The sequence below is a fragment of the Lepidochelys kempii genome, chromosome 7 (assembly GCF_965140265.1).
Source record: "Lepidochelys kempii isolate rLepKem1 chromosome 7, rLepKem1.hap2, whole genome shotgun sequence".
NCBI lineage: Eukaryota > Metazoa > Chordata > Testudines > Cheloniidae > Lepidochelys > Lepidochelys kempii.
In genome coordinates this window covers 76,962,746-76,976,504 of record NC_133262.1, presented here as the reverse complement: position 1 = coordinate 76,976,504, position 13,759 = coordinate 76,962,746, and the positions used below count along the sequence as shown (strand labels likewise).

Below are 13,759 nucleotides of genomic sequence, written 5' to 3'. Positions count from 1 at the left end.
CGCTTATCCTGAGCTAAATACTGAATAATGTAACCTTCCATAAACTATTCTTTGAGTGTTACCAACACTGGCCAGCTGTAGGATGACTCAGTGTTCATGTTTGCACACTTCTGAATTTCTTAGTAGACACTTCCTTTTGCCAAATTATAGCATAGTGAGCTATTTAATGATACAGGCAACTATCTTCTAGGAAACGGAATTGACATCATCAAACTAATTTTGTCCAGCATCCAAAATTCAGATTTGAGCTGGATTCTCATAAAGGAAACATAAGCATACTAAACACTGAGTTGTTCTACCGTACTAATAAAAAGTTTGATTGGAAATTAAATGTATGGTGGCAGGAAATGCTGTGATAATTTATCCTTGTGTATACATCTCTTTGACTTTTATCTAATATAAAATACATACATACAAAAGGCCAAAAATGTCAAACTTGGTTGCCTAAAGTTTGACACCTAATTCCATATTTAAGCTTCTAAATAAAAGCAGCCTGATTTCCAGAAGTGCCGAGTTCTTACAACTCTCTTAATTTGGAAGGCCACTTTTACTTAGGAGCCTAAATAGGTTGCGAAATCTTAGTCAATCAAACTTGACATTTTTGGCCTAAGCTCCTAAATACAGAAATACAGTAAGGACTGGATTGCGCCTTGACTTGAGAGAGAGTTCAAGGAGCCACCCTTCCTGGCACATCATCTCCAATATGGCGCTGTGGGCTAAAGCCACAATTGAATGCATAGAGTTCTATCTGCATGTGTTGTTTACGCACACTAATGGTATCTATAAGTGACAGTATTATTATAATAATAATTAGCATTTATAGAATGTTCTTCATATTTGAAGCTTATCTAATTCTCAGAGCAGCTCTGTTAGGTAGATAAATCGGGATAATTCCACCTTAAATCAACCCTGATCAAGGCCTTGGGCTGTAGCTAAGGCTAAATCAGTACTAGTTCCTTTATTCTGAAGTCTCTATGAAGGCAGAATGGAACAAATTGCCCCCATAATCTGACCTGCATTACTTTGTGCAAGATCCAGAATAGAAGCTATAGCAGTTCTAAGGTCACTAGTTATTGTGAGGCCAATCCTGCTACCTAAACCGACATTCTAACATTGTATGAGTAGTAATGGAACAGTACACCCCAGCTTACCAGTTACGCCACATCACTGCTCTGCTTAACACACAGCACTCAGATAAGTATATAGTGAGAAGAAGTAAATCTTTAAGAAAGTATAGATATTCAAGTGACAGAAAATTGAAATATTGGAAACAAATGGTTATACTTAAAAGAAAAACATAACATGTGTTCAAGAATCTGGACTTACTTAACTAGTTTTTGTCACATCTTATAGAGTAAGAGCTCACCCAGAATCCTTCCATCACATGCTTGGCTGTGATCTTCCCTTCATAAGACAAGTCACACTGTCAGCTTGTCTCCTCAGTGGAAAAGATCTCATGTGTGTCTTCATACCCCCCACCCAGTTACATCCCACAATCCATTGTCTTTACTCATAATCAGGGTGTCCCCTTGGTGGTTGCTTTTTTCCTGTGTGCTTCTTTCCAGTTGATTTAAAAATCTCTTGATTAGCATTTGGCTTAGCCCGTAGATAGGCCTGCATTGTGAAGCGAACAATATGCAATGCACACACAACCATCCCAAGAGAGATAAGAGTCTCTTCCCTCTTACCTGACAGGGTCATGTTTATCACCTTCTAGTGACCTGCTTTAACTTAAGAGTATAATTTTCAGTTCAGATACATTATTCCTTAAATATTATCCATACATACATTTCACAATGATTATGATGACCTATGAGCTCTTGGTGGAGACCTTACATGCCTCTGGTAAACTTAATATGCATATACCTGACCCATAAAACTATAAACACCCCATGCACTCTCTGCCAGTTGGCACCAAGAGGTTCATGGGTCACAATTCCTACCAAATACGCTGTGATAGTGGGCAGGATCATGGCTACATGATCTACGTGTGCCATGGCTATGACCATTCCTGCACTGCCTTCCTTAGCCACTGGGCGATTGCTCTGTGAACCAATTGCTTCTGTTGTGGAATGTTCTCAGGCACCTGAGGTAATAGAGCATTCCATCATACATAGCACTACCGTGAGCTTGGGGACCCAGACTGGGCCAGACACCTGGATGGAATTCAGGTCAGCTTGTGGTGCAAGGGTTTTGAATCTGTCTATATGGAAACAAGATCAGGCATCTGCAATACAGCTAATACTGGGAACGTGCCAGATGCAAAAGCAGCTGTTAAGCTTCAGTCATTGCAGCATAAATGCCTGAACCAAACCCCTCTTTGTTTCAGGCAACCTGGTGATTAATGGTACACAGCATGGGTTCTTCATCTAGAACAGCACTTTAGTATCTATAAGCATTGGCATGCCATTATCTTTTCAGTAAGGCATGCAAGTGCAGAATTGCGGGGGAGCGCACGTACAGTACATGCAAGGTCACTCTGTGTGCGACTGGTGTCTCCCCATACTGCGGGGCACCAGCTGAAGGAGAAGACACATGACCACCCCATCCCCAAATCCCCAGCCCCGCCTCCTCCCCAGGGCATGCAGCATTCCCCCACCCATGGCTTCCTGCAGCTCCCCCCACTATCCCCGCAACCCACCACCCTAGCTCACCTCCGCTCTGCCTGCTCCCCTGAACACGCCGCCGCTCCGCTTCTCCCCCCTCCCTCTCAGGCGAGGGAGAGGCAGCGCATTCAGGGGAGCAGGCGGAGCGGAGGTGAGCGAGGGGGGGAGCGCAGGAAGTAACGGGGGGGGGACATAGAGGAACCGCTCCCCGCCCCAGCTCACCTCCGCTCTACCACCGCCGCCTCCCCCGAGTGCGCCACCGCTCGGCTTTTCCTCCCTCCCTCCCAGGCTTGTCGCGCCAAACAGCTGTTTCACACGCGGCAAGCCTGGGAGGGAGCGGGGAGAAGCGGAGCAGCGGCGGCGCGCTCAGGGGAGCGGGTGGAGGCGGAGCGGAGGCGAGCTGGGGCGGCGGGGGCACATTTCTAGGGGCGGCATGGCCGGCACCGGAATGCCGCCCCTTAAAGTGTGCTGCCCCAAGCACCTGCTTGTTTTGCTGGGGCCTAGAGCCGGCCCTGATTTGTGCAACATGGTGATAAATCAGGTCCACAGTCTGCAGCCACTACTTAACAGGTGAAACTCTATTCAACTATCTATGAGATGCCCAGCAGCAGCTTCACTTTCCCTGGTCATTCGCTGCACCAGATCCCTCAAGGGGCTCCCTTTGTCCTCTTGGAGATGGATCTCACCTAGTATTGAATCTTTCTGTAACCTGAACAGTAACCACAGTAATGTTGGAGGACCTGCTGTCTTCACTTAATTAAAAGCAATGCCTAAACTGCACACTAACCCCTAAACAGTACTTATGAATGTGTGCATTCCCCCCACCCCAATAGTCCTACAAATAGGAAGTAGTCTCAGTAGTGCACTGTCAGTGGGATCCCTGTCTGCCAATTCAATGGCCACTCCAGGGAGGACCTGAAATTCTTAACCACAGCACTGAAAATGAACCTGGTCAGTAGATAAAATTATCCAAAAGGAAACCAAATTTATTTGAGCATAAGCTTTCGTGGGCTACAGGCCACTTCATCGGATGCATGCAGTGGAAAATACAGTGGGGAGATTTTATATACACAGAGAACATGATACAATGGGTGTTACCATACACACTGTAAGGAGAGTGATCAGGTAAGGTGAGCTATTACCAGCAGGAGAGGAAAAGGGAAAAAAAAAAAAAACCTTTTGTTGTGATAATCAAGGTGGGCCATTTCCAGCAGTTGACAAGAACGTCTGAGGAACAGTTGGGGGCAGAGGGGAAATAAACATGGGGAAATAGTTTTACTTTGTGTAATGACCCATCCACTCCCAGTCTTTATTCAAGCCTAATTTAATGGTGTCCAGTTTGCAAATTAATTCCAATTCAGCAGTCTGAGGACACCACTCTGCCAAAAAACACTTGCTGCAGCCACTGTTGTAGGAAGACGTGTGAGAATCTGTGTCCTCTATTTCATCATGGACCAGTTTCTGGAGAAACCCTGATGATCTAAGTTTATAATGAAAGACCTGACAAACTCTTTACTGCAGTAGGAAACAGCCTTCCCCCCACCAGTAATAACTACCTGGCCCTTTCTCACTCAATTACAGAATCCATAGAGAGAAAGAATACTTAATATTTTATCGATTTCAGAGTAACAGCCGTGTTAGTCTGTATTTGCAAAAAGAAAAGGAGTACTTGTGGCACCTTAGAGACTAACCAATTTATTTGAGCATGAGCTTTCGTGAGCTACAGCTCACTTCATCGGATGCATACCGTGGAAACTGCAGCAGACTTTATATACACACAGAGAATATGAAACAATACCTCCTCCCACCCCACTGTCCTGCTGGTAATAGCTTATCTAAAGTGATCATCAAGTTGGGCCATTTCCAGCACAAATCCAGGTTTTCTCACCCTCCACCCCCCCACACAAATTCACTCTCCTGCTGGTAATAGCCCATCCAAAGTGACAACTCTCTACACAATGTGCATGATAATCAAGTTGGGCCATTTCCTGCACAAATCCAGGTTCTCTCACCCCCTCACCCCCCTCCCAAAAACCACACACACAAACTCACTATCCTGCTGGTAATAGCTCATCCAAAGTGACCACTCTCCCTACAATGTGCATGATAATCAAGGTGGGCCATTTCCAGCACAAATCCAGGTTTTCTCACCTCCCCACCCCCATACACACACAAACTCACTCTCCTGCTGGTAATAGCTCATCCAAACTGACCACTCTCCAAGTTTAAATCCAAGTTAAACCAGAACATCTGGGGGGGGGGGTAGGAAAAAACAAGGGGAAATAGGCTACCTTGCATAATGACTTAGCCACTCCCAGTCTCTATTTAAGCCTAAATTAATAGTATCCAATTTGCAAATGAATTCCAATTCAGCAGTTTCTCGCTGGAGTCTGGATTTGAAGTTTTTTTGTTTTAAGATAGCGACCTTCATGTCTGTGATTGCGTGACCAGAGAGATTGAAGTGTTCTCCGACTGGTTTATGAATGTTATAATTCTTGACATCTGATTTGTGTCCATTTATTCTTTTACGTAGAAACTTTCCAGTTTGACCAATGTAAATGGCAGAGGGGCATTGCTGGCACATGATGGCATATATCACATTGGTGGATGTGCAGGTGAAGGAGTCTCTGATAGTGTGGCTGATGTTATTAGGCCCTGTGATGGTGTCCCCTGAATAGATATGTGGGCACAGTTGGCAATGGGCTTTGTTGCAAGGATAAGTTCCTGGGTTAGTGGTTCTGTTGTGTGGTATGTGGTTGTTGGTGAGTATTTGCTTCAGGTTGCGGGGCTGTCTGTAGGCAAGGACTGGCCTGTCTCCCAAGATTTGTGAGAGTGTTGGGTCATCCTTTAGGATAGGTTGTAGATCCTTAATAATGCGTTGGAGAGGTTTTAGTTGGGGGCTGAAGGTGACGGCTAGTGGCGTTCTGTTATTTTCTTTGTTAGGCCTGTCCTGTAGTAGGTAACTTCTGGGAACTCTTCTGGCTCTATCAATCTGTTTCTTTACTTCTGCAGGTGGGTATTGTAGTTGTAAGAAAGCTTGACAGAGATCTTGTAGGTGTTTGTCTCTGTCTGAGGGGTTGGAGCAAATGCGGTTGTATCGCAGAGCTTGGCTGTAGACGATGGATCGTGTGGTGTGGTCAGGGTGAAAGCTGGAGGCATGCAGGTAGGAATAGCGGTCAGTAGGTTTCCGGTATAGGGTGGTGTTTATGTGACCATTGTTTATTAGCACTGTAGTGTCCAGGAAGTGGATCTCTTGTGTGGACTGGACCAGGCTGAGGTTGATGGTGGGATGGAAATTGTTGAAATCATGGTGGAATTCCTCAAGGGCTTCTTTTCCATGGGTCCAGATGATGAAGATGTCATCAATATAGCGCAAGTAGAGTAGGGGCTTTAGGGGACGAGAGCTGAGGAAGCGTTGTTCTAAATCAGCCATAAAAATGTTGGCATACTGTGGGGCCATGCGGGTACCCATAGCAGTGCCGCTGATCTGAAGGTATACATTGTCCCCAAATGTAAAATAGTTATGGGTAAGGACAAAGTCACAAAGTTCAGCCACCAGGTTAGCCGTGACATTATCGGGGATAGTGTTCTTGACGGCTTGTAGTCCATCTTTGTGTGGAATGTTGGTGTAGAGGGCTTCTACATCCATAGTGGCCAGGATGGTGTTATCAGGAAGATCACCGATGGATTGAAGTTTCCTCAGGAAGTCAGTGGTGTCTCGAAGGTAGCTGGGAGTGCTGGTAGCGTAGGTGTCATCGATGTCATTTAACTTCATGTGAAGCCACTGGTGAGCTATCGTTTTCCTCCTCCGGAATATTATCATCTTTAATCATCATTTATACATCTCTGTAAGCCAACATAGCACTTTACACACATATATTGCTTGATGCTGCAATCTTTATTCTTGTGAGTACTTCCTACCCTTGTGTACCTGTGTACCTGGATCACTGGAATTACTCAAATGAGTGAGGAATGCTCAAAGGACTACAAAGGAAGGGAAGATTGGGCTGAGACACATTTTCTGCTTCAAAGGAATAGTAAGGAAGAATAGTTTTGCCACTGTAGGACTTGCTGAGTGAAATTTTCTGGCATTTATGATGTGTCAAAGTAGTTGATTGTAGTTTGGTCTGACCTAAAATCTATGAATCTATGAACAGTCTTAGAAGTACTATCAGACCTAAATATCCTATGCAGTTCAATTATAAGTCTTCATGGCTTTTTTCTCCTAGGATGTTTTTATTGTATTTTGGAGGAAAATATGAAAGGAAAAATAGCCACTCGTTTTGCAGGCTGCACGTTGACAGTGTTCTGGGGTTCCTCTTCTGGTTCTGCAGCAACAGTTCACTAAACACACTCTAATCCCAGGCTCTGATGACTTCACTCAAGGATACTGGTGATAAACAAAGCTGATTTGGCACAACAAAGCCATGTTAGTGGAAGCTGACTTTTTCTGTTTTTTAAGCATAGCTATGTTTACTCAAGCTCCACTGGCCAGATGGGGGAAGTATTTACTTAAGTTCCCATAGAATCTTTATGGATAGCAATTCCATGCTTGAATAATAACAGTATAACAGTAACAGTATACTACCGACCACCTGACCAGGATGGTGATGGTGATTGTGATTGTGAAGTGCTCCAGGAGATTATAGAGACTATAAAAATAGAAAACTCAATAATAATGGGGGATTTCAGCTGTCTCCTTTTTGACTGGGTACATATCACCTCAGGATGAGATGCAGAGATACATTTTCTAGACACCATTAATGACTGCTTCTTGGAACAACTAGTCCTGGAACCCATAAGGGGGGAGGCAATTATTGATTTAATCCTAAATGGTGCACAGGATCTGGTCCAAGAAATAAATATAGCTGAACTACTCGGTAATAGCAACTATAATGTAATTAAATTTAACATCCTTGTGGGACGGAAAATACCAGAGAGACCCACCACAGTAGTATTTAACTTCAGAAAGCAGAACTACATAGAAATGAGGAAGCTAGTTAAATGGAAATTAAAAGAAACAGTCACAAGAGTGAAATGCATCCAGTGTGCATGGAAACTTTTATAAAACACCATACTAGAGGCTCAAATTAAGTGTATGCTCTAAATAAATAAAAAATAGTAAGAGGACCAAAAAAGTTCCACCATGGCTAAATAACAGAGTAAAAGAAGTGGCTAGAGGCAAAAAGGCATCCTCTAAAAATTGGAAATGAGAGCCTACTGAAGAAAATACAAAGAAGTATAAACTCTGTCAAGTATAGAAGTATAATTAGGAAGGCCAAAAAAGAAATTGAAGAGTAAAGACCCACAGAAACTAACAGCAACATTTTAAAAAAATACATTAAAAACAGAAAGTCTGCCAAATAATCAGTGGGGCCACTGAATGATGGAGGTGCTAAAAGAACACTCAAGGAAGACAAGGCCATTTGCGGAGAAGCTATATTAATTCTTTGCATCAATCTTCGCTGCAGAGGATATGAGGGCAATTCCCACACCTGAGCTGGTCTTTTTAGGTGACAAATCTGAGGAACTGTCCCAGATTGAGATGACAGTAGAGGAGTTTTTGTTAGACAGTAACAAGTCACCAAAACCAGATGATATTCACCCAAGAGTTCTGAAGGAACTCAAATATGAAATTGCAAAACAACTAATTGTGGTATGTAGTATTTCATTTAAATGAGCTTCTGTAGCAGATAACTGGAGGATAGCTAATGTGATGCCAGTTTTTAAGAAAGTTTCCAGAAATGATCCTGGCAATTACAGGCCAGTAAGCCTAAATTCAGTACCAGGCAAATTGGTTGAAACTATAGTAAAGAACAGAATTATCAGACATATCAATGAACATGATTAGTTGGGGAAGAGTCAACACAGCTTTTATAAAGGGAAGTCATGCCTCACCAATCTACTAGAATTCTTTGAGAGAGGTCAACAAACATGTGGACAAGGGTCATCCAGTGGATATAATGTACTTGGACTTTCAGAAAGCCTTTGACAAGGTCCCTCAACAAAGACTCTTAAGAAAAGTAGACAGTCATGGGATAAGAGGAAAGGTCCTCTCATGGGTCAGTAACTCATTACAATATAGGAAAAAAAGGGTAGTAATAAATAGTCAGTTTTCAGAACGGTGAGAGGTAAATAGCGATGTCCCCCAAGGATCTACACTGGGGACCAGTGCAGTTCAACATATTCATAAATGATCCAGAAAAACAGGTAACATTTGCAGATGATACAAAACTACTCAAGATAGTTAAGTCCCAGGCAGACTGTGAAGAGCTACAAAAGAATCTCACAAAACTGAGTGACTGGGCAACAAAATGGCAGATTAAATTCAATGGTGATAAATGCAAAGTAATGCACATTGGAAAACATTATCCCAACTATACATATAAAATGATGGGGTCTAGATTAACTGTTACCACACAAGGAAGTGTCATTGAAGTAATTGTGAATAGTTCTCTGAAAACATCCACTCGATATGCAGCAGCAATCAAAAAAGCTAGCAGAATGTTAGGAACCATTAAGAAAGGGATAGATAATAAGATAGTACATATCATAATGCCACTATATAAATCTGTAATATGCCCACACTTTGAATACTGAGTGCAGTTCTTGTCACCCCATCTCAAAAAAAGATATGTTAGAATTGGAAAAGATACTCAGAAGGGCAACAAAAATTATTAGGGGTATGGAAAAGCTTCCATATGAAGAGAGAGAAAAAACAACGAAACTTTTCCTCTTGGAAAAGAGATGACTAAGGAGGGATATGATAGAGGTCTACAGAATCATGAAAGGTGTGGAGAAAATTAATTGGGAAGTATTATTTACTCCTTCACATAACACAAGAACCAGGGGTTATCCAATGAAATAACTAGGCAGCAGGTTTAAAACAAACAAAAGGAAGAACTGCTTCACACAGTGCACAGTCAACCTGCGGGGCTCATTGCCAGGGGATGTTGTGAAGGCCAAAACTCCAATGGATTCACAAAAGAATTAGAGAAGTTCCTGGGGAATAGATCCCTCAATGGCTATTAGCCAGGATGGTCAGGGATGCAAGCCCAAGTCCTGGGTGTCCTAAGCTTCTAACTTCCAGAAGCTGGGAGTGGATGTCAGGGGATAGATCACTCAATAATTGCCCTGTTCTGTTCATTCCCTCTGAAGCCTCTGGAATTGGCCACTGTCAGAAGACAGGATACCGGGTTATATAGACCACTGGTCTGACCCATTATGGCCATTCTTACGTTATGTTCTTTAAAAGGGAATGCAATGCAAAAATGGAATACTGGTAAAGCACACATTTCCAAATACCCTTCAGAAAATGAGGGTCCTTTAATAGTATTAAAAAATGTGCTTGTTCAGACTATTTTCACCCCCACCTCCTTTGTCTTGCTTTTCTTCACCCTTCGTTCTGCATCTGAATATGCCTACACTGGAGCTGGGCAGAGATTTCCAGCTTAAATAGACATACCTGCTACACTAGTGCTAAAATTAGAAGTGTAGGTGCAGCAGTGCAAATAGTGAGAGGGGCTAGCTACCCCAGGTACAATCCCAAATGAAACCCTCAGTACGTATTCAGGTGTTTAGCCACTACTGCTGCTCACACCATTGTGTCTGCACTTACGTTTTTAGATTCAATAAAAGCTAGCACAGGTATATCTGTATGAGCTGCAAATAACACCACCCGCTCTAGTGTAGACATACCCTAAAACTTTTTCAAAACCTTGGATCTGTGTAGTTCACAGCCACCAGTGTACATCAGGAGTGATTCTTTAGAAGGCAGTGGAGTAAAACTAGTCCCAGCAAATCCAATCCACACACACACACACACACACACACACGCACACGCACACGCACACGCACACGCACACACACGCACACACACACACACACACACAGCACCAACCAACCAGCCACTTCATGTCAGCTGCTCCAGACCCTGCCACAGTTAGAGAGCTTTAAGATGCAACTCACTATTCACAGAGGACAACTTTGGAATCCAACAGCAAAAGCAGATTTTTTTTCATTTCCAGCACCAGCAGCTTTTCTTTTCTGTGTTTGAATTGCTGGGAATGTAGGCCCTGAATCAGCAAAGTACCTGTGCATGACTTTAGTAGCCACTGAAGTCAATTGAACCACTCCTGCTTATAGTTAGGTACATGGTTAAGAACCTTGCTGGATCAAGACCTTAATTCTAGACTTGGGGCTTGAGAGTTTTTCCTTCAGTACTTACATTTCCAGATATATAATAACTGTGTGTGTTGATTACATATATGTATTATCTTGCTTTCCTAGTATGGCCATAATGCTGAACACTGACAAGAGGGTTAATGCCCTTTTGAAGTTCATTATTATTTGGCTGTTCCACAGTGGCTAGTGTTGTTTTAATGTATAATTTACAGAGCTAGCCTGAGAAAATAAAACCAGATACTGGATTGCCGAAGGGATTGGTGCTGGGATTTGGAGCTTTCCTCTCAGTGTTGCCTGTTTGAAGCTAGCACAGACCATTAGTTATTGAAAATTGTTACTGTGTGCTGGCTGTTGGACCCATATGACAAAAATTGATTGTCTCACTCTAGTTCCTGATAGGAAAGAGTCCGGATAATAAAGCCAACACTAAAGTGGCTGTATTTGTACCCTTGGTAGTATTCTTATCAAGGATTGATAAATGATGGTGATCATTTCTTACTCTCTTACTCCCTGAATTGTACCTTCCAGGTCAGGGCAGAGGCTGGACAGTGTGGGAAAAGTTGTACTGCCGATATACCTCTTTTGTTGCTAACTAAAAGTGTTCAGTACCTTTCACAAGCACGAAGAAAAAAAATCACAATTTTATGTTTAATTATAATAATAAGCAATTTTAGTATTAAAAGGAAAAGGGAACAGAGAAATAGTGGGATGTTGGAAAGAGTGCTTGAAATGCTTAATCACGATTATTGAAATGAATCTTTATTGCATATTATCTATCATATTATCGATTACTACCACAGTTTTTAGATGCATGTTAAACTGTCTAGTGGCCATTGCAGTAGAAATTTCCAACCCCTCAATAAAATTAATAGTTGGCCTTTGCGAGATACTTTATGCAGTTAAACCTTGATTTAGTAAAGCACTTAAACATGCTTAAACTTAAAGAAGTGCTTGTGTGCTTTGCTGAATCAAGGTCTCATTGGATTTGTGGTGTCTGGATCTAGAGGAGTTTTCAGCCTAATCAAAGACATCAGTGAAACTCTATTCGATTGTTCTGTGTTCATTTCTTAGCTCTCCCTCTATCTTCAGCGTCTGACGGCAACAGCAGAAAAAAACAGAGCAGCTTGAGAGTCAGCATGAAGAGAGATGTAATAATTCAAGCTGTTAGGATTTATTGTTACTACAAGGGAAAATGAAGGATATTGAAAAGATACCCACTACATGGGGTTTTTGATACTTTTCTCCTCCCAAAAAGGAGGGGGAATAGATGTTTGTTTCAATACCATAATATAGAATTAAAAGTCCAATATTTCTGGGTTAATTTTTGACACCTATTCTTTCTGCTTTTGAGAAGCACTCCCCATCTGTTATCCCCCATGTTGCTGTCCATTCTTAAACTGACTAGAAGCAATGTAATCAATTGATTACCATGAGGTAACAAAAATAGGAGCTGCATTAAAAAAATCCTAATTTTCTGAAATAAGATATTATTGACTGGTAAGTCTGCTAAGTTCCAGGAAGCTTATGCCAGTAAATATTCGTTTAAAATCAAGATGCATCTGCATATGATGTTTCTATAGTTTAAAACTTGTTAACAAAACAAACATGTTTAGCCTCCTGTTTACTCATCTACAATGTTCTGAGAACCCAGAATGGGGAATCCAGGTAGCAGTGAGAATTGCTTTCTTGCTCTCTACCCTTGTTTGGCTGTGTAAGCAAACTGTGTAATCTGCCAGTTGGCATGATTCAGAAATCTCAACAGGATATCCATCTGCAATAAGGAAGTCAAGAAATACTGTAAATATAAATTTAGATAACTGCCAGACTGAAAGCCATTTGGTATTGGAGTTCATACTGTAGCTGGGAAATAGAGGCTATTCTCTTTGGGTCTCGGGTTTAAGTAGGCATCTCAGTAATTAGTTTTAATTTTGTGTTTTGACCCAGCACAATTATTGTGGACATTGTTGCCTATTGCTATGAAAGCTGCTTGCTAACGGAAAGAAACTTCATTCTAAAATGTCCAATGTATTCATTTGTGTTCCATGTTGTCTTGTCACATCATCCTGTCTTTGCTGATGGCGGCACTACATTGTATAGCACATGGAGCATGATAAAACATGACACAATGTAACCACAAGGTACTGGAAACTTAAGAGAAAATCTTCCAGGGTGGCCCAGTGGTCTAGTGGCGGCACAATATGCTGCCACATAGGGTTCAGAGTTCAGTGTTTTCCTCCCAGGCTGGCAGGTGCTGAGATTGCCACCACGGCACCATGCTGAACCCCAGAGGGGAGGGAAGAAGTACCTCATGTCACTCTGCAGTGAACCCACCTCCCTTCCCCATGCTTGATAGGAAAAACAGCATTAATGGCTTTAGTGAGAGCTGTATTTGGCAGTCATTTCTGGGACACAAGATAGCTGTGCTTTGAGGCCTCCAAGGGGAAAATAGTAGAAAGGAAATAAATGGGGGTGGAGGTCATTCGGAGTTCAAAAACTTCCCTCTGTTCTTTCCCCTACCCCACACACTTCAAAAGGGACAAAAAGAAAGTCTTCCAGAGTTAGTACTGTACCTGGTCTCTGATTCAAATTGCTAGCTAGTCAGCAGTGAGAAAAGAGCCAGCGAGAAAGAAGTCGTGTAGGTAATTGTTCTGCTAGCAGCTTACAGAGGTACAATAGTGGGTGCCATTAAAATCTTGACATTTACCATTCGCAGTGGGTAAATTTAAAGTAGTACTTAATTAAATAGTCTACTTAGTAGTTTCTTTATATTCTTTACATGTTACCTGATTTATGATTCACTGAAGTAAAGGCATGTAAATACACACACCATATTTTACAGTAATTGGCACATCTAATATTCCCCCAGGATGTTTTAAGATAGGCCATTAGGCACCTTTTGTTTAAAATGGACATGTTGGAGACTAATTTAAATTGATATGAAGAAAAGACTGAATCTAAATGCGACAACC

The 13,759-nt window shown here is 42.0% G+C and overlaps 1 protein-coding gene across 10 annotated transcripts in view; it reads left to right on the top strand.

Annotated features, from left to right (window-relative positions):
* ANK3 (ankyrin 3) overlaps window positions 1–13,759 on the top strand; it is a 554,708-nt gene that overhangs the window by 432,794 nt on the left and 108,155 nt on the right. The gene's annotated exons all lie outside the window — the stretch shown is intronic.